Below are 20,090 nucleotides of genomic sequence, written 5' to 3'. Positions count from 1 at the left end.
TGGGCCTACATAGCTCAGTCGGTAGAGCATCAGACTTTTAAGAACATTAGGATAAAGTCATCTGAGGGTCTGGGGTTCAAGTCCCCATGTGGGCTACTGACTTTTGTGTATTTTATTTAATATCAGTCTGTTTTTCTTCACATCCGACATATACGACTTGATGTCTGATTGATTGATGTTTTCTTTTCATGTTTTTTGTTGTTATTGTTCCAGATTGTGGTGAATAATGGTGGGCCTACATAGCTCAGTCGGTAGAGCATCAGACTTTTAAGAACATTAGGATAAAGTCATCTGGGGTTCAAGTCCCCATGTGGGCTATTGACTTTTTTGTATTTTATTTACTATCAGTCTGTTTTTCTTCACATCCGACATATACGACTTGATGTCTGATTGATTGATGTTTTCTTTTCATGTTTTTTGTTGGTATTGTTCCGGATTGTGCTGAATAATGGTGGGCCTACATAGCTCAGTCGGTAGAGCATCAGACTTTTAAGAACATTAGGATAAAGTCATCTGAGGGTCTGGGGTTCAAGTCCCCATGTGGGCTACTGACTTTTTTGTATTTTATTTAATATCAGTCTGTTTTTCTTCACATCCGACATATACGACTTGATGTCTGATTGATTGATGTTTTCTTTGCATGTTTTTTGTTGTTATTGTTCCAGATTGTGGTGAATAATGGTGGGCCTACATAGCTCAGTCGGTAGAGCATCAGACTTTTAAGAACATTAGGATAAAGTCATCTGAGGGTCTGGGGTTCAAGTCCCCATGTGGGCTACTGACTTTTGTGTATTTTATTTAATATCAGTCTGTTTTTCTTCACATCCGACATATACGACTTGATGTATGATTGATTGATGTTTTCTTTTCATGTTTTTTGTTGTTCTTGTTCCAGATTGTGGTGAATAATGGTGGGCCTACATAACTCAGTCGGTAGAGCATCAGACTTTTAAGAACATTAGGATAAAGTCATCTGAGGGTCTGGGGTTGAAGTCCCCATGCGGGCTACTGACTTTTTTGTATTTTATTTAATATCAGTCTGTTTTTCTTCACATCCGACATATACGACTTGATGTCTGATTGGTTGATGTTTTCTTTTCATGTTTTTTGTTGTTATTGTTCCAGATTGTGGTGAATAATGGTGGGCCTACATAGCTCAGTCGGTAGAGCATCAGACTTTTAAGAACATTAGGATAAAGTCATCTGAGGGTCTGGGGTTCAAGTCCCCATGTGGGCTACTGACTTTTTTGTATTTTATTTACTATCAGTCTGTTTTTCTTCACATCCGACATATACGACTTGATGTCTGATTGGTTGATGTTTTCTTTTCATGTTTTTTGTTGTTATTGTTCCAGATTGTGGTAAATAATGGTGGGCCTACATAGCTCAGTCGGTAGAGCATCAGACTTTTAAGAACATTAGGATAAAGTCATCTGAGGGTCTGGGGTTCAAGTCCCCATGGGGGCTACTGACTTTTTTGTATTTTATTTAATATCAGTCTGTTTTTCTTCACATCCGACATATACGACTTGATGTCTGATTGATTGATGTTTTCTTTTCATATTTTTTGTTGTTATTGTTCCAGATTGTGCTGAATAATGGTGGGCCTACATAGCTCAGTCGGTAGAGCATCAGACTTTTAAGAACATTAGGATAAAGTCATCTGAGGGTCTGGGGTTCAAGTCCCCATGTGGGCTACTGACTTTTTTGTATTTTATTTACTATCAGTCTGTTTTTCTTCACATCCGACATATACGACTTGATGTCTGATTGGTTGATGTTTTCTTTTCATGTTTTTTGTTGTTATTGTTCCAGATTGTGGTGAATAATGGTGGGCCTACATAGCTCAGTCGGTAGAGCATCAGACTTTTAAGAACATTAGGATAAAGTCATCTGAGGGTCTGGGGTTCAAGTCCCCATGGGGGCTACTGAATTTTTTGTATTTTATTTAATATCAGTCTGTTTTTCTTCACATCCGACATATACGACTTGATGTCTGATTGATTGATGTTTTCTTTTCATATTTTTTGTTGTTATTGTTCCAGATTGTGCTGAATAATGGTGGGCCTACATAGCTCAGTCGGTAGAGCATCAGACTTTTAAGAACATTAGGATAAAGTCATCTGAGGGTCTGGGGTTCAAGTCCCCATGTGGGCTACTGACTTTTTTGTATTTTATTTACTATCAGTCTGTTTTTCTTCACATCCGACATATACGACTTGATGTCTGATTGATTGATGTTTTCTTTTCATGTTTTTTGTTGTTATTGTTCCAGATTGTGGTGAATAATGGTGGGCCTACATAGCTCAGTCGGTAGAGCATCAGACTTTTAAGAACATTAGGATAAAGTCATCTGAGGGTCTGGGGTTCAAGTCCCCATGTGGGCTACTGACTTTTTTGTATTTTATTTACTATCAGTCTGTTTTTCTTCACATCCGACATATACGACTTGATGTATGATTGATTGATGTTTTCTTTTCATATTTTTTGTTGTTATTGTTCCGGATTGTGCTGAATAATGGTGGGCCTACATAGCTCAGTCGGTAGAGCATCAGACTTTTAAGAACATTAGGATAAAGTCGTCTGGGGTTCAAGTCCCCATGTGGGCTACTGACTTTTTTGTATTTTATTTACTATCAGTCTGTTTTTCTTCACATCCGACATATACGACTTGATGTCTGATTGATTGATGTTTTCTTTTCATGTTTTTTGTTGTTATTGTTCCGGATTGTGCTGAATAATGGTGGGCCTACATAGCTCAGTCCGTAGAGCATCAGACTTTTTAGAACATTAGGATAAAGTCATCTGAGGGTCTGGGGTTCAAGTCCCCATGTGGGCTACTGACTTTTTTGTATTTTATTTAATATCAGTCTGTTTTTCTTCACATCCGACATATACGACTTGATGTCTGATTGGTTGATGTTTTCTTTTCATGTTTTTTGTTGTTATTGTTCCAGATTGTAGTGAATAGTGGTGGGCCTACATAGCTCAGTCGGTAGAGCATCAGACTTTTAAGAACATTAGGATAAAGTCATCTGAGGGTCTGGGGTTCAAGTCCCCATGTGGGCTACTGACTTTTTTGTATTTTATTTAATATCAGTCTGTTTTTCTTCACATCCGACATATACGACTTGATGTCTGATTGATTGATGTTTTCTTTGCATGTTTTTTGTTGTTATTGTTCCGGATTGTGCTGAATAATGGTGGGCCTACATAGCTCAGTCGGTAGAGCATCAGACTTTTAAGAACATTAGGATAAAGTCATCTGAGGGTCTGGGGTTCAAGTCCCCATGTGGGCTACTGACTTTTTTGTATTTTATTTACTATCAGTCTGTTTTTCTTCACATCCGACATATACGACTTGATGTCTGATTGGTTGATGTTTTCTTTTCATGTTTTTTGTTGTTATTGTTCCAGATTGTGGTGAATAATGGTGGGCCTACATAGCTCAGTCGGTAGAGCATCAGACTTTTAAGAACATTAGGATAAAGTCATCTGAGGGTCTGGGGTTCAAGTCCCCATGGGGGCTACTGACTTTTTTGTATTTTATTTAATATCAGTCTGTTTTTCTTCACATCCGACATATACGACTTGATGTCTGATTGATTGATGTTTTCTTTGCATGTTTTTTGTTGTTATTGTTCCGGATTGTGCTGAATAATAGTGGGCCTACATAGCTCAGTCGGTAGAGCATCAGACTTGTAAGAACATTAGGATAAAGTCATCTGGGGTTCAAGTCCCCATGTGGGCTACTGACTTTTTTGTATTTTATTTACTATCAGTCTGTTTTTCTTCACATCCGACATATACGACTTGATGTATGATTGATTGATGTTTTCTTTTCATATTTTTTGTTGTTATTGTTCCGGATTGTGCTGAATAATGGTGGGCCTACATAGCTCAGTCGGTAGAGCATCAGACTTTTAAGAACATTAGGATAAAGTCGTCTGGGGTTCAAGTCCCCATGTGGGCTACTGACTTTTTTGTATTTTATTTACTATCAGTCTGTTTTTCTTCACATCCGACATATACGACTTGATGTCTGATTGATTGATGTTTTCTTTTCATGTTTTTTGTTGTTATTGTTTCGGATTGTGCTGAATAATGGTGGGCCTACATAGCTCAGTAAGTAGAGCATCAGACTTTTAAGAACATTAGGATAAAGTCATCTGAGGGTCTGGGGTTCAAGTCCCCATGTGGGCTACTGACTTTTTTGTATTTTATTTAATATCAGTCTGTTTTTCTTCACATCCGACATATACGACTTGATGTCTGATTGGTTGATGTTTTCTTTTCATGTTTTTTGTTGTTATTGTTCCAGATTGTAGTGAATAGTGGTGGGCCTACATAGCTCAGTCGGTAGAGCATCAGACTTTTAAGAACATTAGGATAAAGTCATCTGAGGGTCTGGGGTTCAAGTCCCCATGTGGGCTACTGACTTTTTTGTATTTTATTTAATATCAGTCTGTTTTTCTTCACATCCGACATATACGACTTGATGTCTGATTGATTGATGTTTTCTTTGCATGTTTTTTGTTGTTATTGTTCCGGATTGTGCTGAATAATGGTGGGCCTACATAGCTCAGTCGGTAGAGCATCAGACTTTTAAGAACATTAGGATAAAGTCATCTGAGGGTCTGGGGTTCAAGTCCCCATGTGGGCTACTGACTTTTTTGTATTTTATTTAATATCAGTCTGTTTTTCTTCACATCCGACATATACGACTTGATGTCTGATTGATTGATGTTTTCTTTGCATGTTTTTTGTTGTTATTGTTCCGGATTGTGCTGAATAATGGTGGGCCTACATAGCTCAGTCGGTAGAGCATCAGACTTTTAAGAACATTAGGATAAAGTCATCTGAGGGTCTGGGGTTCAAGTCCCCATGTGGGCTACTGACTTTTTTGTATTTTATTTACTATCAGTCTGTTTTTCTTCACATCCGACATATACGACTTGATGTCTGATTGATTGATGTTTTCTTTTCATGTTTTTTGTTGTTATTGTTCCGGATTGTGCTGAATAATGGTGGGCCTACATAGCTCAGTCGGTAGAGCATCAGACTTTTGAGAACATTAGGATAAAGTCATCTGAGGGTCTGGGGTTCAAGTCCCCATGTGGGCTACTGACTTTTTTGTATTTTATTTAATATCAGTCTGTTTTTCTTCACATCCGACATATACGACTTGATGTCTGATTGGTTGATGTTTTCTTTTCATGTTTTTTGTTGTTATTGTTCCAGATTGTAGTGAATAGTGGTGGGCCTACATAGCTCAGTCGGTAGAGCATCAGACTTTTAAGAACATTAGGATAAAGTCATCTGAGGGTCTGGGGTTCAAGTCCCCATGTGGGCTACTGACTTTTTTGTATTTTATTTAATATCAGTCTGTTTTTCTTCACATCCGACATATACGACTTGATGTCTGATTGGTTGATGTTTTCTTTTCATGTTTTTTGTTGTTATTGTTCCAGATTGTGGTGAATAATGGTGGGCCTACATAGCTCAGTCGGTAGAGCATCAGACTTTTAAGAACATTAGGATAAAGTCATCTGAGGGTCTGGGGTTCAAGTCCCCATGTGGGCTACTGACTTTTTTGTATTTTATTTACTATCAGTCTGTTTTTCTTCACATCCGACATATACGACTTGATGTCTGATTGGTTGATGTTTTCTTTTCATGTTTTTTGTTGTTATTGTTCCAGATTGTGGTGAATAATGGTGGGCCTACATAGCTCAGTCGGTAGAGCATCAGACTTTTAAGAACATTAGGATAAAGTCATCTGAGGGTCTGGGGTTCAAGTCCCCATGGGGGCTACTGACTTTTTTGTATTTTATTTAATATCAGTCTGTTTTTCTTCACATCCGACATATACGACTTGATGTCTGATTGATTGATGTTTTCTTTACATATTTTTTGTTGTTATTGTTCCAGATTGTGCTGAATAATGGTGGGCCTACATAGCTCAGTCGGTAGAGCATCAGACTTTTAAGAACATTAGGATAAAGTCATCTGAGGGTCTGGGGTTCAAGTCCCCATGTGGGCTACTGACTTTTTTGTATTTTATTTACTATCAGTCTGTTTTTCTTCACATCCGACATATACGACTTGATGTCTGATTGGTTGATGTTTTCTTTTCATGTTTTTTGTTGTTATTGTTCCAGATTGTGGTGAATAATGGTGGGCCTACATAGCTCAGTCGGTAGAGCATCAGACTTTTAAGAACATTAGGATAAAGTCATCTGAGGGTCTGGGGTTCAAGTCCCCATGGGGGCTACTGAATTTTTTGTATTTTATTTAATATCAGTCTGTTTTTCTTCACATCCGACATATACGACTTGATGTCTGATTGATTGATGTTTTCTTTTCATATTTTTTGTTGTTATTGTTCCAGATTGTGCTGAATAATGGTGGGCCTACATAGCTCAGTCGGTAGAGCATCAGACTTTTAAGAACATTAGGATAAAGTCATCTGAGGGTCTGGGGTTCAAGTCCCCATGTGGGCTACTGACTTTTTTGTATTTTATTTACTATCAGTCTGTTTTTCTTCACATCCGACATATACGACTTGATGTCTGATTGATTGATGTTTTCTTTTCATGTTTTTTGTTGTTATTGTTCCAGATTGTGGTGAATAATGGTGGGCCTACATAGCTCAGTCGGTAGAGCATCAGACTTTTAAGAACATTAGGATAAAGTCATCTGAGGGTCTGGGGTTCAAGTCCCCATGTGGGCTACTGACTTTTTTGTATTTTATTTACTATCAGTCTGTTTTTCTTCACATCCGACATATACGACTTGATGTATGATTGATTGATGTTTTCTTTTCATATTTTTTGTTGTTATTGTTCCGGATTGTGCTGAATAATGGTGGGCCTACATAGCTCAGTCGGTAGAGCATCAGACTTTTAAGAACATTAGGATAAAGTCGTCTGGGGTTCAAGTCCCCATGTGGGCTACTGACTTTTTTGTATTTTATTTACTATCAGTCTGTTTTTCTTCACATCCGACATATACGACTTGATGTCTGATTGATTGATGTTTTCTTTTCATGTTTTTTGTTGTTATTGTTCCGGATTGTGCTGAATAATGGTGGGCCTACATAGCTCAGTCGGTAGAGCATCAGACTTTTAAGAACATTAGGATAAAGTCATCTGAGGGTCTGGGGTTCAAGTCCCCATGTGGGCTACTGACTTTTTTGTATTTTATTTAATATCAGTCTGTTTTTCTTCACATCCGACATATACGACTTGATGTCTGATTGGTTGATGTTTTCTTTTCATGTTTTTTGTTGTTATTGTTCCAGATTGTAGTGAATAGTGGTGGGCCTACATAGCTCAGTCGGTAGAGCATCAGACTTTTAAGAACATTAGGATAAAGTCATCTGAGGGTCTGGGGTTCAAGTCCCCATGTGGGCTACTGACTTTTTTGTATTTTATTTAATATCAGTCTGTTTTTCTTCACATCCGACATATACGACTTGATGTCTGATTGATTGATGTTTTCTTTGCATGTTTTTTGTTGTTATTGTTCCGGATTGTGCTGAATAATGGTGGGCCTACATAGCTCAGTCGGTAGAGCATCAGACTTTTAAGAACATTAGGATAAAGTCATCTGAGGGTCTGGGGTTCAAGTCCCCATGTGGGCTACTGACTTTTTTGTATTTTATTTACTATCAGTCTGTTTTTCTTCACATCCGACATATACGACTTGATGTCTGATTGGTTGATGTTTTCTTTTCATGTTTTTTGTTGTTATTGTTCCAGATTGTGGTGAATAATGGTGGGCCTACATAGCTCAGTCGGTAGAGCATCAGACTTTTAAGAACATTAGGATAAAGTCATCTGAGGGTCTGGGGTTCAAGTCCCCATGGGGGCTACTGACTTTTTTGTATTTTATTTAATATCAGTCTGTTTTTCTTCACATCCGACATATACGACTTGATGTCTGATTGATTGATGTTTTCTTTGCATGTTTTTTGTTGTTATTGTTCCGGATTGTGCTGAATAATAGTGGGCCTACATAGCTCAGTCGGTAGAGCATCAGACTTGTAAGAATATTAGGATAAAGTCATCTGAGGGTCTGGGGTTCAAGTCCCCATGTGGGCTACTGACTTTTTTGTATTTTATTTACTATCAGTCTGTTTTTCTTCACATCCGACATATACGACTTGATGTATGATTGATTGATGTTTTCTTTTCATATTTTTTGTTGTTATTGTTCCGGATTGTGCTGAATAATGGTGGGCCTACATAGCTCAGTCGGTAGAGCATCAGACTTTTAAGAACATTAGGATAAAGTCGTCTGGGGTTCAAGTCCCCATGTGGGCTACTGACTTTTTTGTATTTTATTTACTATCAGTCTGTTTTTCTTCACATCCGACATATACGACTTGATGTCTGATTGATTGATGTTTTCTTTTCATGTTTTTTGTTGTAATTGTTCCGGATTGTGCTGAATAATGGTGGGCCTACATAGCTCAGTCGGTAGAGCATCAGACTTTTAAGAACATTAGGATAAAGTCATCTGAGGGTCTGGGGTTCAAGTCCCCATGTGGGCTACTGACTTTTTTGTATTTTATTTAATATCAGTCTGTTTTTCTTCACATCCGACATATACGACTTGATGTCTGATTGGTTGATGTTTTCTTTTCATGTTTTTTGTTGTTATTGTTCCAGATTGTAGTGAATAGTGGTGGGCCTACATAGCTCAGTCGGTAGAGCATCAGACTTTTAAGAACATTAGGATAAAGTCATCTGAGGGTCTGGGGTTCAAGTCCCCATGTGGGCTACTGACTTTTTTGTATTTTATTTAATATCAGTCTGTTTTTCTTCACATCCGACATATACGACTTGATGTCTGATTGATTGATGTTTTCTTTGCATGTTTTTTGTTGTTATTGTTCCGGATTGTGCTGAATAATGGTGGGCCTACATAGCTCAGTCGGTAGAGCATCAGACTTTTAAGAACATTAGGATAAAGTCATCTGAGGGTCTGGGGTTCAAGTCCCCATGTGGGCTACTGACTTTTTTGTATTTTATTTAATATCAGTCTGTTTTTCTTCACATCCGACATATACGACTTGATGTCTGATTGATTGATGTTTTCTTTGCATGTTTTTTGTTGTTATTGTTCCGGATTGTGCTGAATAATGGTGGGCCTACATAGCTCAGTCGGTAGAGCATCAGACTTTTAAGAACATTAGGATAAAGTCATCTGAGGGTCTGGGGTTCAAGTCCCCATGGGGGCTACTGACTTTTTTGTATTTTATTTAATATCAGTCTGTTTTTCTTCACATCCGACATATACGACTTGATGTCTGATTGGTTGATGTTTTCTTTTCATGTTTTTTGTTGTTATTGTTCCAGATTGTAGTGAATAGTGGTGGGCCTACATAGCTCAGTCGGTAGAGCATCAGACTTTTAAGAACATTAGGATAAAGTCATCTGAGGGTCTGGGGTTCAAGTCCCCATGTGGGCTACTGACTTTTTTGTATTTTATTTAATATCAGTCTGTTTTTCTTCACATCCGACATATACGACTTGATGTCTGATTGATTGATGTTTTCTTTGCATGTTTTTTGTTGTTATTGTTCCGGATTGTGCTGAATAATGGTGGGCCTACATAGCTCAGTCGGTAGAGCATCAGACTTTTAAGAACATTAGGATAAAGTCATCTGAGGGTCTGGGGTTCAAGTCCCCATGTGGGCTACTGACTTTTTTGTATTTTATTTACTATCAGTCTGTTTTTCTTCACATCCGACATATACGACTTGATGTCTGATTGGTTGATGTTTTCTTTTCATGTTTTTTGTTGTTATTGTTCCAGATTGTGGTGAATAATGGTGGGCCTACATAGCTCAGTCGGTAGAGCATCAGACTTTTAAGAACATTAGGATAAAGTCATCTGAGGGTCTGGGGTTCAAGTCCCCATGGGGGCTACTGACTTTTTTGTATTTTATTTAATATCAGTCTGTTTTTCTTCACATCCGACATATACGACTTGATGTCTGATTGATTGATGTTTTCTTTGCATGTTTTTTGTTGTTATTGTTCCGGATTGTGCTGAATAATAGTGGGCCTACATAGCTCAGTCGGTAGAGCATCAGACTTGTAAGAATATTAGGATAAAGTCATCTGAGGGTCTGGGGTTCAAGTCCCCATGTGGGCTACTGACTTTTTTGTATTTTATTTACTATCAGTCTGTTTTTCTTCACATCCGACATATACGACTTGATGTATGATTGATTGATGTTTTCTTTTCATATTTTTTGTTGTTATTGTTCCGGATTGTGCTGAATAATGGTGGGCCTACATAGCTCAGTCGGTAGAGCATCAGACTTTTAAGAACATTAGGATAAAGTCGTCTGGGGTTCAAGTCCCCATGTGGGCTACTGACTTTTTTGTATTTTATTTACTATCAGTCTGTTTTTCTTCACATCCGACATATACGACTTGATGTCTGATTGATTGATGTTTTCTTTTCATGTTTTTTGTTGTAATTGTTCCGGATTGTGCTGAATAATGGTGGGCCTACATAGCTCAGTCGGTAGAGCATCAGACTTTTAAGAACATTAGGATAAAGTCATCTGAGGGTCTGGGGTTCAAGTCCCCATGTGGGCTACTGACTTTTTTGTATTTTATTTAATATCAGTCTGTTTTTCTTCACATCCGACATATACGACTTGATGTCTGATTGGTTGATGTTTTCTTTTCATGTTTTTTGTTGTTATTGTTCCAGATTGTAGTGAATAGTGGTGGGCCTACATAGCTCAGTCGGTAGAGCATCAGACTTTTAAGAACATTAGGATAAAGTCATCTGAGGGTCTGGGGTTCAAGTCCCCATGTGGGCTACTGACTTTTTTGTATTTTATTTAATATCAGTCTGTTTTTCTTCACATCCGACATATACGACTTGATGTCTGATTGATTGATGTTTTCTTTGCATGTTTTTTGTTGTTATTGTTCCGGATTGTGCTGAATAATGGTGGGCCTACATAGCTCAGTCGGTAGAGCATCAGACTTTTAAGAACATTAGGATAAAGTCATCTGAGGGTCTGGGGTTCAAGTCCCCATGTGGGCTACTGACTTTTTTGTATTTTATTTAATATCAGTCTGTTTTTCTTCACATCCGACATATACGACTTGATGTCTGATTGATTGATGTTTTCTTTGCATGTTTTTTGTTGTTATTGTTCCGGATTGTGCTGAATAATGGTGGGCCTACATAGCTCAGTCGGTAGAGCATCAGACTTTTAAGAACATTAGGATAAAGTCATCTGAGGGTCTGGGGTTCAAGTCCCCATGTGGGCTACTGACTTTTTTGTATTTTATTTACTATCAGTCTGTTTTTCTTCACATCCGACATATACGACTTGATGTCTGATTGGTTGATGTTTTCTTTTCATGTTTTTTGTTGTTATTGTTCCAGATTGTGGTGAATAATGGTGGGCCTACATAGCTCAGTCGGTAGAGCATCAGACTTTTAAGAACATTAGGATAAAGTCATCTGAGGGTCTGGGGTTCAAGTCCCCATGGGGGCTACTGACTTTTTTGTATTTTATTTAATATCAGTCTGTTTTTCTTCACATCCGACATATACGACTTGATGTCTGATTGATTGATGTTTTCTTTTCATGTTTTTTGTTGTTATTGTTCCGGATTGTGCTGAATAATGGTGGGCCTACATAGCTCAGTCGGTAGAGCATCAGACTTTTAAGAACATTAGGATAAAGTCATCTGAGGGTCTGGGGTTCAAGTCCCCATGTGGGCTACTGACTTTTTTGTATTTTATTTAATATCAGTCTGTTTTTCTTCACATCCGACATATACGACTTGATGTCTGATTGGTTGATGTTTTCTTTTCATGTTTTTTGTTGTTATTGTTCCAGATTGTAGTGAATAGTGGTGGGCCTACATAGCTCAGTCGGTAGAGCATCAGACTTTTAAGAACATTAGGATAAAGTCATCTGAGGGTCTGGGGTTCAAGTCCCCATGTGGGCTACTGACTTTTTTGTATTTTATTTAATATCAGTCTGTTTTTCTTCACATCCGACATATACGACTTGATGTCTGATTGATTGATGTTTTCTTTGCATGTTTTTTGTTGTTATTGTTCCGGATTGTGCTGAATAATGGTGGGCCTACATAGCTCAGTCGGTAGAGCATCAGACTTTTAAGAACATTAGGATAAAGTCATCTGAGGGTCTGGGGTTCAAGTCCCCATGTGGGCTACTGACTTTTTTGTATTTTATTTAATATCAGTCTGTTTTTCTTCACATCCGACATATACGACTTGATGTCTGATTGATTGATGTTTTCTTTGCATGTTTTTTGTTGTTATTGTTCCGGATTGTGCTGAATAATGGTGGGCCTACATAGCTCAGTCGGTAGAGCATCAGACTTTTAAGAACATTAGGATAAAGTCATCTGAGGGTCTGGGGTTCAAGTCCCCATGTGGGCTACTGACTTTTTTGTATTTTATTTACTATCAGTCTGTTTTTCTTCACATCCGACATATACGACTTGATGTCTGATTGATTGATGTTTTCTTTGCATGTTTTTTGTTGTTATTGTTCCGGATTGTGCTGAATAATAGTGGGCCTACATAGCTCAGTCGGTAGAGCATCAGACTTGTAAGAACATTAGGATAAAGTCATCTGAGGGTCTGGGGTTCAAGTCCCCATGTGGGCTACTGACTTTTTTGTATTTTATTTACTATCAGTCTGTTTTTCTTCACATCCGACATATACGACTTGATGTATGATTGATTGATGTTTTCTTTTCATATTTTTTGTTGTTATTGTTCCGGATTGTGCTGAATAATGGTGGGCCTATATAGCTCAGTCGGTAGAGCATCAGACTTTTAAGAACATTAGGATAAAGTCGTCTGGGGTTCAAGTCCCCATGTGGGCTACTGACTTTTTTGTATTTTATTTACTATCAGTCTGTTTTTCTTCACATCCGACATATACGACTTGATGTCTGATTGATTGATGTTTTCTTTTCATGTTTTTTGTTGTTATTGTTCCAGATTGTGGTGAATAGTGGTGGGCCTACATAGCTCAGTCGGTAGAGCATCAGACTTTTAAGAACATTAGGATAAAGTCATCTGAGGGTCTGGGGTTCAAGTCCCCATGTGGGCTACTGACTTTTTTGTATTTTATTTAATATCAGTCTGTTTTTCTTCACATCCGACATATACGACTTGGTGTCTGATTGATTTATGTTTTCTTTTTATGTTTGTTGTTGTTATTGTTCTGGATTGTGCTGAATAATGGTGGGCCTACATAGCTCAGTCGGTAGAGCATCAGACTTTTAAGAACATTAGGATAAAGTCATCTGAGGGTCTGGGGTTCAAGTCCCCATGTGGGCTACTGACTTTTTTGTATTTTATTTACTATCAGTCTGTTTTTCTTCACATCCGACATATACGACTTGATGTCTGATTGATTGATGTTTTCTTTTCATGTTTTTTGTTGTTATTTTTCCGGATTGTGCTGAATAATGGTGGGCCTACATAGCTCAGTCGGTAGAGCATCAGACTTTTAAGAACATTAGGATAAAGTCATCTGAGGGTCTGGGGTTAAAGTCCCCATGTGGGCTACTGACTTTTTTGTATTTTATTTACTATCAGTCTGTTTTTCTTCACATCCGACATATACGACTTGATGTCTGATTGATTGATGTTTTCTTTTCATGTTTTTTGTTGTTATTGTTCCAGATTGTGGTGAATAATGGTGGGCCTACATAGCTCAGTCGGTAGAGCATCAGACTTTTAAGAACATTAGGATCAAGTCATCTGAGGGTCTGGGGTTCAAGTCCCCATGTGGGCTACTGACTTTTTTGTATTTTATTTAATATCAGTCTGTTTTTCTTCACATCCGACATATACGACTTGATGTATGATTGATTGATGTTTTCTTTTCATGTTTTTTGTTGTTATTGTTCCGGATTGTTCTGAATAATGGTGGGCCTACATAGCTCAGTCGGTAGAGCATCAGACTTTTAAGAACATTAGGATTAGGATAAAGTCATCTGGGGTTCAAGTCCCCATGTGGGCTACTGACTTTTTTGTATTTTATTTACTATCAGTCTGTTTTTCTTCACATCCGACATATACGACTTGATGTCTGATTGATTGATGTTTTCTTTTCATGTTTTTTGTTGTTATTGTTCCGGATTGTGCTGAATAATGGTGGGCCTACATAGCTCAGTCGGTAGAGCATCAGACTTTTAAGAACATTAGGATAAAGTCATCTGAGGGTCTGGGGTTCAAGTCCCCATGTGCGCTACTGACTCTTTTGTATTTTATTTACTATCAGTCTGTTTTTCTTCACATCCGACATATACGACTTGATGTCTGATTGATTGATGTTTTCTTTTTATGTTTTTTGTTGTTATTGTTCCGGATTGTGCTGAATAATGGTGGGCCTACATAGCTCAGTCGGTAGAGCATCAGACTTTTAAGAACATTAGGATAAAGTCATCTGAGGGTCTGGGGTTCAAGTCCCCATGTGGGCTACTGACTTTTTTGTATTTTATTTACTATCAGTCTGTTTTTCTTCACATCCGACATATACGACTTGATGTCTGATTGATTGATGTTTTCTTTTCATGTTTTTTGTTGTTATTGTTCCGGATTGTGCTGAATAATGGTGGGCCTACATAGCTCAGTCGGTAGAGCATCAGACTTTTAAGAACATTAGGATAAAGTCATCTGAGGGTCTGGGGTTCAAGTCCCCATGTGCGCTACTGACTCTTTTGTATTTTATTTACTATCAGTCTGTTTTTCTTCACATCCGACATATACGACTTGATGTCTGATTGATTGATGTTTTCTTTTTATGTTTTTTGTTGTTATTGTTCCGGATTGTGCTGAATAATGGTGGGCCTACATAGCTCAGTCGGTAGAGCATCAGACTTTTAAGAACATTAGGATAAAGTCATCTGAGGGTCTGGGGTTCAAGTCCCCATGTGGGCTACTGACTTTTTTGTATTTTATTTACTATCAGTCTGTTTTTCTTCACATCCGACATATACGACTTGATGTATGATTGATTGATGTTTTCTTTTCATGTTTTTTGTTGTTATTGTTCCGGATTGTGCTGAATAATGGTGGGCCTACATAGCTCAGTCGGTAGAGCATCAGACTTTTAAGAACATTAGGATAAAGTCATCTGGGGTTCAAGTCCCCATGTGGGCTACTGACTCTTTTGTATTTTATTTACTATCAGTCTGTTTTTCTTCACATCCGACATATACGACTTGATGTCTGATTGATTGATGTTTTCTTTTTATGTTTTTTGTTGTTATTGTTCCGGATTGTGCTGAATAATGGTGGGCCTACATAGCTCAGTCGGTAGAGCATCAGACTTTTAAGAACATTAGGATAAAGTCATCTGAGGGTCTGGGGTTCAAGTCCCCATGTGGGCTACTGACTTTTTTGTATTTTATTTACTATCAGTCTGTTTTTCTTCACATCCGACATATACGACTTGATGTATGATTGATTGATGTTTTCTTTTCATGTTTTTTGTGGTTATTGTTCCGGATTGTGCTGAATAATGGTGGGCCTACATAGCTCAGTCGGTAGAGCATCAGACTTTTAAGAACATTAGGATAAAGTAATCTGAGGGTCTGGGGTTCAAGTCCCCATGTGGGCTACTGACTTTTTTGTATTTTATTTAATATCAGTCTGTTTTTCTTCACATCCGACATATACGACTTGATGTATGATTGATTGATGTTTTCTTTTCATGTTTTTTGTTGTTATTGTTCCGGATTGTGCTGAATAATGGTGGGCCTACATAGCTCAGTCGGTAGAGCATCAGACTTTTAAGAACATTAGGATTAGGATAAAGTCATCTGAGGGTCTGGGGTTCAAGTCCCCATGTGGGCTACTGACTTTTTTGTATTTTATTTACTATCAGTCTGTTTTTCTTCACATCCGACATATACGACTTGATGTCTGATTGATTGATGTTTTCTTTTCATGTTTTTTGTTGTTATTGTTCCAGATTGTGGTGAATAATGGTGGGCCTACATAACTCAGTCGGTAGAGCATCAGACTTTTAAGAACATTAGGATAAAGTCATCTGAGGGTCTGGGGTTCAAGTCCCCATGTGGGCTACTGACTTTTTTGTATTTTATTTAATATCAGTCTGTTTTTCTTCACATCCGACATATACGACTTGATGTATGATTGATTGATGTTTTCTTTTAATGTTTTTTGTTGTTCTTGTTCCAGATTGTGGTGAATAATGGTGGGCCTACATAGCTCAGTCGGTAGAGCATCAGACTTTTAAGAACATTAGGATAAAGTCATCTGAGGGTCTGGGGTTCAAGTCCCCATGCGGGCTACTGACTTTTTTGTATTTTATTTAATATCAGTCTGTTTTTCTTCACATCCGACATATACGACTTGATGTCTGATTGGTTGATGTTTTCTTTTCATGTTTTTTGTTGTTATTGTTCCAGATTGTGGTGAATAATGGTGGACCTACATAGCTCAGTCGGTAGAGCATCAGACTTTTAAGAACATTAGGATAAAGTCATCTGAGGGTCTGGGGTTCAAGTCCCCATGTGGGCTACTGACTTTTTTGTATTTTATTTACTATCAGTCTGTTTTTCTTCACATCCGACATATACGACTTGATGTCTGATTGGTTGATGTTTTCTTTTTATGTTTTTTGTTGTTATTGTTCCAGATTGTGGTGAATAATGGTGGGACTACATAGCTCAGTCGGTAGAGCATCAGACTTTTAAGAACATTAGGATAAAGTAATCTGAGGGTCTGGGGTTCAAGTCACTATGGGGGCTACTGACTTTTTTGTATTTTATTTAATATCAGTCTGTTTTTCTTCACATCCGACATATACGACTTGATGTCTGATTGATTGATGTTTTCTTTGCATGTTTTTTGTTGTTATTGTTCCGGATTGTGCTGAATAATGGTGGGCCTACATAGCTCAGTCGGTAGAGCATCAGACTTTTAAGAACATTAGGATAAAGTCATCTGAGGGTCTGGGGTTCAAGTCCCCATGTGGGCTACTGACTTTTTTGTATTTTATTTACTATCAGTCTGTTTTTCTTCACATCCGACATATACGACTTGATGTATGATTGATTGATGTTTTCTTTTAATATTTTTTGTTGTTATTGTTCCGGATTGTGCTGAATAATGGTGGGCCTATATAGCTCAGTCGGTAGAGCATCAGACTTTTAAGAACATTAGGATAAAGTCGTCTGGGGTTCAAGTCCCCATGTGGGCTACTGACTTTTTTGTATTTTATTTACTATCAGTCTGTTTTTCTTCACATCCGACATATACGACTTGATGTCTGATTGATTGATGTTTTCTTTTCATGTTTTTTGTTGTTATTGTTCCAGATTGTGGTGAATAGTGGTGGGCCTACATAGCTCAGTCGGTAGAGCATCAGACTTTTAAGAACATTAGGATAAAGTCATCTGAGGGTCTGGGGTTCAAGTCCCCATGTGGGCTACTGACTTTTTTGTATTTTATTTAATATCAGTCTGTTTTTCTTCACATCCGACATATACGACTTGGTGTCTGATTGATTGATGTTTTCTTTGCATGTTTTTTGTTGTTATTGTTCCGGATTGTGCTGAATAATGGTGGGCCTACATAGCTCAGTCGGTAGAGCATCAGACTTTTAAGAACATTAGGATAAAGTCATCTGAGGGTCTGGGGTTCAAGTCCCCATGTGGGCTACTGACTTTTTTGTATTTTATTTACTATCAGTCTGTTTTTCTTCACATCCGACATATACGACTTGATGTCTGATTGATTGATGTTTTCTTTTCATGTTTTTTGTTGTTATTGTTCCGGATTGTGCTGAATAATGGTGGGCCTACATAGCTCAGTCGGTAGAGCATCAGACTTTTAAGAACATTAGGATAAAGTCATCTGAGGGTCTGGGGTTCAAGTCCCCATGTGGGCTACTGACTTTTTTGTATTTTATTTACTATCAGTCTGTTTTTCTTCACATCCGACATATACGACTTGATGTCTGATTGATTGATGTTTTCTTTTCTTTTTTTTTGTTGTTATTGTTCCAGATTGTGGTGAATAATGGTGGGCCTACATAGCTCAGTCGGTAGAGCATCAGACTTTTAAGAACATTAGGATCAAGTCATCTGAGGGTCTGGGGTTCAAGTCCCCATGTGGGCTACTGACTTTTTTGTATTTTATTTAATATCAGTCTGTTTTTCTTCACATCCGACATATACGACTTGATGTATGATTGATTGATGTTTTCTTTTCATGTTTTTTGTTGTTATTGTTCCGGATTGTGCTGAATAATGGTGGGCCTACATAGCTCAGTCGGTAGAGCATCAGACTTTTAAGAACATTAGGATTAGGATAAAGTCATGTGGGGTTCAAGTCCCCATGTGGGCTACTGACTTTTTTGTATTTTATTTACTATCAGTCTGTTTTTCTTCACATCCGACATATACGACTTGATGTCTGATTGATTGATGTTTTCTTTTCATGTTTTTTGTTGTTATTGTTCCGGATTGTGCTGAATAATGGTGGGCCTACATAGCTCAGTCGGTAGAGCATCAGACTTTTAAGAACATTAGGATAAAGTAATCTGAGGGTCTGGGGTTCAAGTCCCCATGTGGGCTACTGACTTTTTTGTATTTTATTTAATATCAGTCTGTTTTTCTTCACATCCGACATATACGACTTGATGTATGATTGATTGATGTTTTCTTTTCATGTTTTTTGTTGTTATTGTTCCGGATTGTGCTGAATAATGGTGGGCCTACATAGCTCAGTCGGTAGAGCATCAGACTTTTAAGAACATTAGGATTAGGATAAAGTCATCTGAGGGTCTGGGGTTCAAGTCCCCATGTGGGCTACTGACTTTTTTGTATTTTATTTACTATCAGTCTGTTTTTCTTCACATCCGACATATACGACTTGATGTCTGATTGATTGATGTTTTCTTTTCATGTTTTTTGTTGTTATTGTTCCAGATTGTGGTGAATAATGGTGGGCCTACATAACTCAGTCGGTAGAGCATCAGACTTTTAAGAACATTAGGATAAAGTCATCTGAGGGTCTGGGGTTCAAGTCCCCATGTGGGCTACTGACTTTTTTGTATTTTATTTAATATCAGTCTGTTTTTCTTCACATCCGACATATACGACTTGATGTATGATTGATTGATGTTTTCTTTTCATGTTTTTTGTTGTTCTTGTTCCAGATTGTGGTGAATAATGGTGGGCCTACATAACTCAGTCGGTAGAGCATCAGACTTTTAAGAACATTAGGATAAAGTCATCTGAGGGTCTGGGGTTCAAGTCCCCATGCGGGCTACTGACTTTTTTGTATTTTATTTAATATCAGTCTGTTTTTCTTCACATCCGACATATACGACTTGATGTCTGATTGGTTGATGTTTTCTTTTCATGTTTTTTGTTGTTATTGTTCCAGATTGTGGTGAATAATGGTGGACCTACATAGCTCAGTCGGTAGAGCATCAGACTTTTAAGAACATTAGGATAAAGTCATCTGAGGGTCTGGGGTTCAAGTCCCCATGTGGGCTACTGACTTTTTTGTATTTTATTTACTATCAGTCTGTTTTTCTTCACATCCGACATATACGACTTGATGTCTGATTGGTTGATGTTTTCTTTTCATGTTTTTTGTTGGTGTTGTTCCAGATTGTGGTGAATAATGGTGGGCCTACATAGCTCAGTCGGTAGAGCATCAGACTTTTAAGAACATTAGGATAAAGTCATCTGAGGGTCTGGGGTTCAAGTCCCCATGTGGGCTACTGACTTTTTTGTATTTTATTTACTATCAGTCTGTTTTTCTTCACATCCGACATATACGACTTGATGTCTGATTGGTTGATGTTTTCTTTTTATGTTTTTTGTTGTTATTGTTCCAGATTGTGGTGAATAATGGTGGGACTACATAGCTCAGTCGGTAGAGCATCAGACTTTTAAGAACATTAGGATAAAGTAATCTGAGGGTCTGGGGTTCAAGTCACTATGGGGGCTACTGACTTTTTTGTATTTTATTTAATATCAGTCTGTTTTTCTTCACATCCGACATAT

General features: G+C 37.8%; 1 protein-coding gene and 73 non-coding genes across 75 annotated transcripts in view; 73 read left to right on the top strand and 1 right to left on the bottom strand.

The window, feature by feature from the left end:
• LOC145267073 (transmembrane protein 232-like) overlaps nucleotides 1–20,090 on the bottom strand; it is a 288,020-nt gene that overhangs the window by 176,169 nt on the left and 91,761 nt on the right. The window lies entirely within an intron of this gene.
• Trnak-uuu (transfer RNA lysine (anticodon UUU)) lies at nucleotides 4–95 on the top strand. The gene is given in 2 exon segments: nucleotides 4–40; nucleotides 60–95. It is a non-coding gene; the product is annotated as a tRNA-Lys (tRNA).
• Nucleotides 456–547, top strand: Trnak-uuu (transfer RNA lysine (anticodon UUU)). The gene is given in 2 exon segments: nucleotides 456–492; nucleotides 512–547. It is a non-coding gene; the product is annotated as a tRNA-Lys (tRNA).
• On the top strand, nucleotides 686–777 carry Trnak-uuu (transfer RNA lysine (anticodon UUU)). Its single transcript is given in 2 exon segments — nucleotides 686–722; nucleotides 742–777. It is a non-coding gene; the product is annotated as a tRNA-Lys (tRNA).
• Nucleotides 1,146–1,237, top strand: Trnak-uuu (transfer RNA lysine (anticodon UUU)). Its single transcript is given in 2 exon segments — nucleotides 1,146–1,182; nucleotides 1,202–1,237. It is a non-coding gene; the product is annotated as a tRNA-Lys (tRNA).
• On the top strand, nucleotides 1,376–1,467 carry Trnak-uuu (transfer RNA lysine (anticodon UUU)). Its single transcript is given in 2 exon segments — nucleotides 1,376–1,412; nucleotides 1,432–1,467. It is a non-coding gene; the product is annotated as a tRNA-Lys (tRNA).
• Nucleotides 1,606–1,697, top strand: Trnak-uuu (transfer RNA lysine (anticodon UUU)). The gene is given in 2 exon segments: nucleotides 1,606–1,642; nucleotides 1,662–1,697. It is a non-coding gene; the product is annotated as a tRNA-Lys (tRNA).
• Nucleotides 1,836–1,927, top strand: Trnak-uuu (transfer RNA lysine (anticodon UUU)). Its single transcript is given in 2 exon segments — nucleotides 1,836–1,872; nucleotides 1,892–1,927. It is a non-coding gene; the product is annotated as a tRNA-Lys (tRNA).
• Nucleotides 2,066–2,157, top strand: Trnak-uuu (transfer RNA lysine (anticodon UUU)). Its single transcript is given in 2 exon segments — nucleotides 2,066–2,102; nucleotides 2,122–2,157. It is a non-coding gene; the product is annotated as a tRNA-Lys (tRNA).
• On the top strand, nucleotides 2,296–2,387 carry Trnak-uuu (transfer RNA lysine (anticodon UUU)). Its single transcript is given in 2 exon segments — nucleotides 2,296–2,332; nucleotides 2,352–2,387. It is a non-coding gene; the product is annotated as a tRNA-Lys (tRNA).
• Trnak-uuu (transfer RNA lysine (anticodon UUU)) lies at nucleotides 2,748–2,839 on the top strand. The gene is given in 2 exon segments: nucleotides 2,748–2,784; nucleotides 2,804–2,839. It is a non-coding gene; the product is annotated as a tRNA-Lys (tRNA).
• On the top strand, nucleotides 2,978–3,069 carry Trnak-uuu (transfer RNA lysine (anticodon UUU)). The gene is given in 2 exon segments: nucleotides 2,978–3,014; nucleotides 3,034–3,069. It is a non-coding gene; the product is annotated as a tRNA-Lys (tRNA).
• Nucleotides 3,208–3,299, top strand: Trnak-uuu (transfer RNA lysine (anticodon UUU)). The gene is given in 2 exon segments: nucleotides 3,208–3,244; nucleotides 3,264–3,299. It is a non-coding gene; the product is annotated as a tRNA-Lys (tRNA).
• On the top strand, nucleotides 3,438–3,529 carry Trnak-uuu (transfer RNA lysine (anticodon UUU)). The gene is given in 2 exon segments: nucleotides 3,438–3,474; nucleotides 3,494–3,529. It is a non-coding gene; the product is annotated as a tRNA-Lys (tRNA).
• On the top strand, nucleotides 4,112–4,203 carry Trnak-uuu (transfer RNA lysine (anticodon UUU)). The gene is given in 2 exon segments: nucleotides 4,112–4,148; nucleotides 4,168–4,203. It is a non-coding gene; the product is annotated as a tRNA-Lys (tRNA).
• Nucleotides 4,342–4,433, top strand: Trnak-uuu (transfer RNA lysine (anticodon UUU)). Its single transcript is given in 2 exon segments — nucleotides 4,342–4,378; nucleotides 4,398–4,433. It is a non-coding gene; the product is annotated as a tRNA-Lys (tRNA).
• On the top strand, nucleotides 4,572–4,663 carry Trnak-uuu (transfer RNA lysine (anticodon UUU)). Its single transcript is given in 2 exon segments — nucleotides 4,572–4,608; nucleotides 4,628–4,663. It is a non-coding gene; the product is annotated as a tRNA-Lys (tRNA).
• Nucleotides 4,802–4,893, top strand: Trnak-uuu (transfer RNA lysine (anticodon UUU)). The gene is given in 2 exon segments: nucleotides 4,802–4,838; nucleotides 4,858–4,893. It is a non-coding gene; the product is annotated as a tRNA-Lys (tRNA).
• Trnak-uuu (transfer RNA lysine (anticodon UUU)) lies at nucleotides 5,032–5,123 on the top strand. Its single transcript is given in 2 exon segments — nucleotides 5,032–5,068; nucleotides 5,088–5,123. It is a non-coding gene; the product is annotated as a tRNA-Lys (tRNA).
• Nucleotides 5,262–5,353, top strand: Trnak-uuu (transfer RNA lysine (anticodon UUU)). Its single transcript is given in 2 exon segments — nucleotides 5,262–5,298; nucleotides 5,318–5,353. It is a non-coding gene; the product is annotated as a tRNA-Lys (tRNA).
• Trnak-uuu (transfer RNA lysine (anticodon UUU)) lies at nucleotides 5,492–5,583 on the top strand. Its single transcript is given in 2 exon segments — nucleotides 5,492–5,528; nucleotides 5,548–5,583. It is a non-coding gene; the product is annotated as a tRNA-Lys (tRNA).
• Trnak-uuu (transfer RNA lysine (anticodon UUU)) lies at nucleotides 5,722–5,813 on the top strand. The gene is given in 2 exon segments: nucleotides 5,722–5,758; nucleotides 5,778–5,813. It is a non-coding gene; the product is annotated as a tRNA-Lys (tRNA).
• On the top strand, nucleotides 5,952–6,043 carry Trnak-uuu (transfer RNA lysine (anticodon UUU)). Its single transcript is given in 2 exon segments — nucleotides 5,952–5,988; nucleotides 6,008–6,043. It is a non-coding gene; the product is annotated as a tRNA-Lys (tRNA).
• On the top strand, nucleotides 6,182–6,273 carry Trnak-uuu (transfer RNA lysine (anticodon UUU)). Its single transcript is given in 2 exon segments — nucleotides 6,182–6,218; nucleotides 6,238–6,273. It is a non-coding gene; the product is annotated as a tRNA-Lys (tRNA).
• Trnak-uuu (transfer RNA lysine (anticodon UUU)) lies at nucleotides 6,412–6,503 on the top strand. Its single transcript is given in 2 exon segments — nucleotides 6,412–6,448; nucleotides 6,468–6,503. It is a non-coding gene; the product is annotated as a tRNA-Lys (tRNA).
• Nucleotides 6,642–6,733, top strand: Trnak-uuu (transfer RNA lysine (anticodon UUU)). The gene is given in 2 exon segments: nucleotides 6,642–6,678; nucleotides 6,698–6,733. It is a non-coding gene; the product is annotated as a tRNA-Lys (tRNA).
• Trnak-uuu (transfer RNA lysine (anticodon UUU)) lies at nucleotides 7,094–7,185 on the top strand. The gene is given in 2 exon segments: nucleotides 7,094–7,130; nucleotides 7,150–7,185. It is a non-coding gene; the product is annotated as a tRNA-Lys (tRNA).
• Nucleotides 7,324–7,415, top strand: Trnak-uuu (transfer RNA lysine (anticodon UUU)). The gene is given in 2 exon segments: nucleotides 7,324–7,360; nucleotides 7,380–7,415. It is a non-coding gene; the product is annotated as a tRNA-Lys (tRNA).
• On the top strand, nucleotides 7,554–7,645 carry Trnak-uuu (transfer RNA lysine (anticodon UUU)). Its single transcript is given in 2 exon segments — nucleotides 7,554–7,590; nucleotides 7,610–7,645. It is a non-coding gene; the product is annotated as a tRNA-Lys (tRNA).
• Trnak-uuu (transfer RNA lysine (anticodon UUU)) lies at nucleotides 7,784–7,875 on the top strand. Its single transcript is given in 2 exon segments — nucleotides 7,784–7,820; nucleotides 7,840–7,875. It is a non-coding gene; the product is annotated as a tRNA-Lys (tRNA).
• On the top strand, nucleotides 8,014–8,105 carry Trnat-ugu (transfer RNA threonine (anticodon UGU)). Its single transcript is given in 2 exon segments — nucleotides 8,014–8,050; nucleotides 8,070–8,105. It is a non-coding gene; the product is annotated as a tRNA-Thr (tRNA).
• Nucleotides 8,466–8,557, top strand: Trnak-uuu (transfer RNA lysine (anticodon UUU)). The gene is given in 2 exon segments: nucleotides 8,466–8,502; nucleotides 8,522–8,557. It is a non-coding gene; the product is annotated as a tRNA-Lys (tRNA).
• On the top strand, nucleotides 8,696–8,787 carry Trnak-uuu (transfer RNA lysine (anticodon UUU)). Its single transcript is given in 2 exon segments — nucleotides 8,696–8,732; nucleotides 8,752–8,787. It is a non-coding gene; the product is annotated as a tRNA-Lys (tRNA).
• On the top strand, nucleotides 8,926–9,017 carry Trnak-uuu (transfer RNA lysine (anticodon UUU)). Its single transcript is given in 2 exon segments — nucleotides 8,926–8,962; nucleotides 8,982–9,017. It is a non-coding gene; the product is annotated as a tRNA-Lys (tRNA).
• On the top strand, nucleotides 9,156–9,247 carry Trnak-uuu (transfer RNA lysine (anticodon UUU)). Its single transcript is given in 2 exon segments — nucleotides 9,156–9,192; nucleotides 9,212–9,247. It is a non-coding gene; the product is annotated as a tRNA-Lys (tRNA).
• Nucleotides 9,386–9,477, top strand: Trnak-uuu (transfer RNA lysine (anticodon UUU)). The gene is given in 2 exon segments: nucleotides 9,386–9,422; nucleotides 9,442–9,477. It is a non-coding gene; the product is annotated as a tRNA-Lys (tRNA).
• On the top strand, nucleotides 9,616–9,707 carry Trnak-uuu (transfer RNA lysine (anticodon UUU)). Its single transcript is given in 2 exon segments — nucleotides 9,616–9,652; nucleotides 9,672–9,707. It is a non-coding gene; the product is annotated as a tRNA-Lys (tRNA).
• On the top strand, nucleotides 9,846–9,937 carry Trnak-uuu (transfer RNA lysine (anticodon UUU)). Its single transcript is given in 2 exon segments — nucleotides 9,846–9,882; nucleotides 9,902–9,937. It is a non-coding gene; the product is annotated as a tRNA-Lys (tRNA).
• On the top strand, nucleotides 10,076–10,167 carry Trnat-ugu (transfer RNA threonine (anticodon UGU)). The gene is given in 2 exon segments: nucleotides 10,076–10,112; nucleotides 10,132–10,167. It is a non-coding gene; the product is annotated as a tRNA-Thr (tRNA).
• On the top strand, nucleotides 10,528–10,619 carry Trnak-uuu (transfer RNA lysine (anticodon UUU)). Its single transcript is given in 2 exon segments — nucleotides 10,528–10,564; nucleotides 10,584–10,619. It is a non-coding gene; the product is annotated as a tRNA-Lys (tRNA).
• On the top strand, nucleotides 10,758–10,849 carry Trnak-uuu (transfer RNA lysine (anticodon UUU)). Its single transcript is given in 2 exon segments — nucleotides 10,758–10,794; nucleotides 10,814–10,849. It is a non-coding gene; the product is annotated as a tRNA-Lys (tRNA).
• On the top strand, nucleotides 10,988–11,079 carry Trnak-uuu (transfer RNA lysine (anticodon UUU)). The gene is given in 2 exon segments: nucleotides 10,988–11,024; nucleotides 11,044–11,079. It is a non-coding gene; the product is annotated as a tRNA-Lys (tRNA).
• On the top strand, nucleotides 11,218–11,309 carry Trnak-uuu (transfer RNA lysine (anticodon UUU)). The gene is given in 2 exon segments: nucleotides 11,218–11,254; nucleotides 11,274–11,309. It is a non-coding gene; the product is annotated as a tRNA-Lys (tRNA).
• On the top strand, nucleotides 11,448–11,539 carry Trnak-uuu (transfer RNA lysine (anticodon UUU)). The gene is given in 2 exon segments: nucleotides 11,448–11,484; nucleotides 11,504–11,539. It is a non-coding gene; the product is annotated as a tRNA-Lys (tRNA).
• Trnak-uuu (transfer RNA lysine (anticodon UUU)) lies at nucleotides 11,678–11,769 on the top strand. Its single transcript is given in 2 exon segments — nucleotides 11,678–11,714; nucleotides 11,734–11,769. It is a non-coding gene; the product is annotated as a tRNA-Lys (tRNA).
• Nucleotides 11,908–11,999, top strand: Trnak-uuu (transfer RNA lysine (anticodon UUU)). The gene is given in 2 exon segments: nucleotides 11,908–11,944; nucleotides 11,964–11,999. It is a non-coding gene; the product is annotated as a tRNA-Lys (tRNA).
• Trnak-uuu (transfer RNA lysine (anticodon UUU)) lies at nucleotides 12,138–12,229 on the top strand. Its single transcript is given in 2 exon segments — nucleotides 12,138–12,174; nucleotides 12,194–12,229. It is a non-coding gene; the product is annotated as a tRNA-Lys (tRNA).
• On the top strand, nucleotides 12,368–12,459 carry Trnak-uuu (transfer RNA lysine (anticodon UUU)). The gene is given in 2 exon segments: nucleotides 12,368–12,404; nucleotides 12,424–12,459. It is a non-coding gene; the product is annotated as a tRNA-Lys (tRNA).
• Trnat-ugu (transfer RNA threonine (anticodon UGU)) lies at nucleotides 12,598–12,689 on the top strand. Its single transcript is given in 2 exon segments — nucleotides 12,598–12,634; nucleotides 12,654–12,689. It is a non-coding gene; the product is annotated as a tRNA-Thr (tRNA).
• Nucleotides 13,050–13,141, top strand: Trnak-uuu (transfer RNA lysine (anticodon UUU)). Its single transcript is given in 2 exon segments — nucleotides 13,050–13,086; nucleotides 13,106–13,141. It is a non-coding gene; the product is annotated as a tRNA-Lys (tRNA).
• On the top strand, nucleotides 13,280–13,371 carry Trnak-uuu (transfer RNA lysine (anticodon UUU)). The gene is given in 2 exon segments: nucleotides 13,280–13,316; nucleotides 13,336–13,371. It is a non-coding gene; the product is annotated as a tRNA-Lys (tRNA).
• Nucleotides 13,510–13,601, top strand: Trnak-uuu (transfer RNA lysine (anticodon UUU)). Its single transcript is given in 2 exon segments — nucleotides 13,510–13,546; nucleotides 13,566–13,601. It is a non-coding gene; the product is annotated as a tRNA-Lys (tRNA).
• Trnak-uuu (transfer RNA lysine (anticodon UUU)) lies at nucleotides 13,740–13,831 on the top strand. Its single transcript is given in 2 exon segments — nucleotides 13,740–13,776; nucleotides 13,796–13,831. It is a non-coding gene; the product is annotated as a tRNA-Lys (tRNA).
• On the top strand, nucleotides 14,198–14,289 carry Trnak-uuu (transfer RNA lysine (anticodon UUU)). Its single transcript is given in 2 exon segments — nucleotides 14,198–14,234; nucleotides 14,254–14,289. It is a non-coding gene; the product is annotated as a tRNA-Lys (tRNA).
• Nucleotides 14,428–14,519, top strand: Trnak-uuu (transfer RNA lysine (anticodon UUU)). The gene is given in 2 exon segments: nucleotides 14,428–14,464; nucleotides 14,484–14,519. It is a non-coding gene; the product is annotated as a tRNA-Lys (tRNA).
• On the top strand, nucleotides 14,658–14,749 carry Trnak-uuu (transfer RNA lysine (anticodon UUU)). Its single transcript is given in 2 exon segments — nucleotides 14,658–14,694; nucleotides 14,714–14,749. It is a non-coding gene; the product is annotated as a tRNA-Lys (tRNA).
• Nucleotides 14,888–14,979, top strand: Trnak-uuu (transfer RNA lysine (anticodon UUU)). Its single transcript is given in 2 exon segments — nucleotides 14,888–14,924; nucleotides 14,944–14,979. It is a non-coding gene; the product is annotated as a tRNA-Lys (tRNA).
• Trnak-uuu (transfer RNA lysine (anticodon UUU)) lies at nucleotides 15,340–15,431 on the top strand. Its single transcript is given in 2 exon segments — nucleotides 15,340–15,376; nucleotides 15,396–15,431. It is a non-coding gene; the product is annotated as a tRNA-Lys (tRNA).
• Nucleotides 15,570–15,661, top strand: Trnak-uuu (transfer RNA lysine (anticodon UUU)). Its single transcript is given in 2 exon segments — nucleotides 15,570–15,606; nucleotides 15,626–15,661. It is a non-coding gene; the product is annotated as a tRNA-Lys (tRNA).
• Nucleotides 15,800–15,897, top strand: Trnak-uuu (transfer RNA lysine (anticodon UUU)). Its single transcript has 2 exons — nucleotides 15,800–15,836; nucleotides 15,862–15,897. It is a non-coding gene; the product is annotated as a tRNA-Lys (tRNA).
• On the top strand, nucleotides 16,036–16,127 carry Trnak-uuu (transfer RNA lysine (anticodon UUU)). Its single transcript is given in 2 exon segments — nucleotides 16,036–16,072; nucleotides 16,092–16,127. It is a non-coding gene; the product is annotated as a tRNA-Lys (tRNA).
• On the top strand, nucleotides 16,266–16,357 carry Trnak-uuu (transfer RNA lysine (anticodon UUU)). Its single transcript is given in 2 exon segments — nucleotides 16,266–16,302; nucleotides 16,322–16,357. It is a non-coding gene; the product is annotated as a tRNA-Lys (tRNA).
• Trnak-uuu (transfer RNA lysine (anticodon UUU)) lies at nucleotides 16,496–16,587 on the top strand. Its single transcript is given in 2 exon segments — nucleotides 16,496–16,532; nucleotides 16,552–16,587. It is a non-coding gene; the product is annotated as a tRNA-Lys (tRNA).
• Trnak-uuu (transfer RNA lysine (anticodon UUU)) lies at nucleotides 16,956–17,047 on the top strand. The gene is given in 2 exon segments: nucleotides 16,956–16,992; nucleotides 17,012–17,047. It is a non-coding gene; the product is annotated as a tRNA-Lys (tRNA).
• On the top strand, nucleotides 17,408–17,499 carry Trnak-uuu (transfer RNA lysine (anticodon UUU)). Its single transcript is given in 2 exon segments — nucleotides 17,408–17,444; nucleotides 17,464–17,499. It is a non-coding gene; the product is annotated as a tRNA-Lys (tRNA).
• On the top strand, nucleotides 17,638–17,729 carry Trnak-uuu (transfer RNA lysine (anticodon UUU)). The gene is given in 2 exon segments: nucleotides 17,638–17,674; nucleotides 17,694–17,729. It is a non-coding gene; the product is annotated as a tRNA-Lys (tRNA).
• Nucleotides 17,868–17,959, top strand: Trnak-uuu (transfer RNA lysine (anticodon UUU)). The gene is given in 2 exon segments: nucleotides 17,868–17,904; nucleotides 17,924–17,959. It is a non-coding gene; the product is annotated as a tRNA-Lys (tRNA).
• On the top strand, nucleotides 18,098–18,189 carry Trnak-uuu (transfer RNA lysine (anticodon UUU)). The gene is given in 2 exon segments: nucleotides 18,098–18,134; nucleotides 18,154–18,189. It is a non-coding gene; the product is annotated as a tRNA-Lys (tRNA).
• Trnak-uuu (transfer RNA lysine (anticodon UUU)) lies at nucleotides 18,556–18,647 on the top strand. The gene is given in 2 exon segments: nucleotides 18,556–18,592; nucleotides 18,612–18,647. It is a non-coding gene; the product is annotated as a tRNA-Lys (tRNA).
• Trnak-uuu (transfer RNA lysine (anticodon UUU)) lies at nucleotides 18,786–18,883 on the top strand. Its single transcript has 2 exons — nucleotides 18,786–18,822; nucleotides 18,848–18,883. It is a non-coding gene; the product is annotated as a tRNA-Lys (tRNA).
• Nucleotides 19,022–19,113, top strand: Trnak-uuu (transfer RNA lysine (anticodon UUU)). Its single transcript is given in 2 exon segments — nucleotides 19,022–19,058; nucleotides 19,078–19,113. It is a non-coding gene; the product is annotated as a tRNA-Lys (tRNA).
• Trnak-uuu (transfer RNA lysine (anticodon UUU)) lies at nucleotides 19,252–19,343 on the top strand. The gene is given in 2 exon segments: nucleotides 19,252–19,288; nucleotides 19,308–19,343. It is a non-coding gene; the product is annotated as a tRNA-Lys (tRNA).
• On the top strand, nucleotides 19,482–19,573 carry Trnak-uuu (transfer RNA lysine (anticodon UUU)). Its single transcript is given in 2 exon segments — nucleotides 19,482–19,518; nucleotides 19,538–19,573. It is a non-coding gene; the product is annotated as a tRNA-Lys (tRNA).
• Trnak-uuu (transfer RNA lysine (anticodon UUU)) lies at nucleotides 19,712–19,803 on the top strand. The gene is given in 2 exon segments: nucleotides 19,712–19,748; nucleotides 19,768–19,803. It is a non-coding gene; the product is annotated as a tRNA-Lys (tRNA).

The sequence above is a fragment of the Euprymna scolopes genome, chromosome 42 (genome assembly GCF_053919585.1).
Source record: "Euprymna scolopes isolate OS-2025 chromosome 42, ASM5391958v1, whole genome shotgun sequence".
In the NCBI taxonomy this organism is placed as follows: domain Eukaryota; kingdom Metazoa; phylum Mollusca; class Cephalopoda; order Sepiida; family Sepiolidae; genus Euprymna; species Euprymna scolopes.
This window is presented reverse-complemented; position numbering and strand designations above follow the sequence as displayed.